Genomic DNA, 235 nt, shown 5'->3' with positions numbered 1-235 from the left:
CATATTATCATTTCTCTAAGAAACTTATATGCCTCAGTTGCTTGACCTTCTCACAAAGTCAGTAGCATGAAAACAACACGCAAATAGAGAGCTTATGCATATTCAGTTGTGAAAAATTTAGAAAAAGCAAGGATGCCTAATAATTTTGTCAATGGCTGTACATATATTTCTCTCTTTCTCGCGATGGACGACGTGTGGATCTTTATTTCACGGAAAAAAAGGAAATAAAGCACTT

Source organism: Trachymyrmex cornetzi, unplaced genomic scaffold, assembly GCF_001594075.2.
Source record: "Trachymyrmex cornetzi isolate Tcor2-1 unplaced genomic scaffold, Tcor1.1 scaffold1121, whole genome shotgun sequence".
NCBI lineage: Eukaryota > Metazoa > Arthropoda > Insecta > Hymenoptera > Formicidae > Trachymyrmex > Trachymyrmex cornetzi.
The sequence above is the reverse complement of the archived record's forward strand: the minus strand, read 5'-3'. Positions refer to the sequence as shown.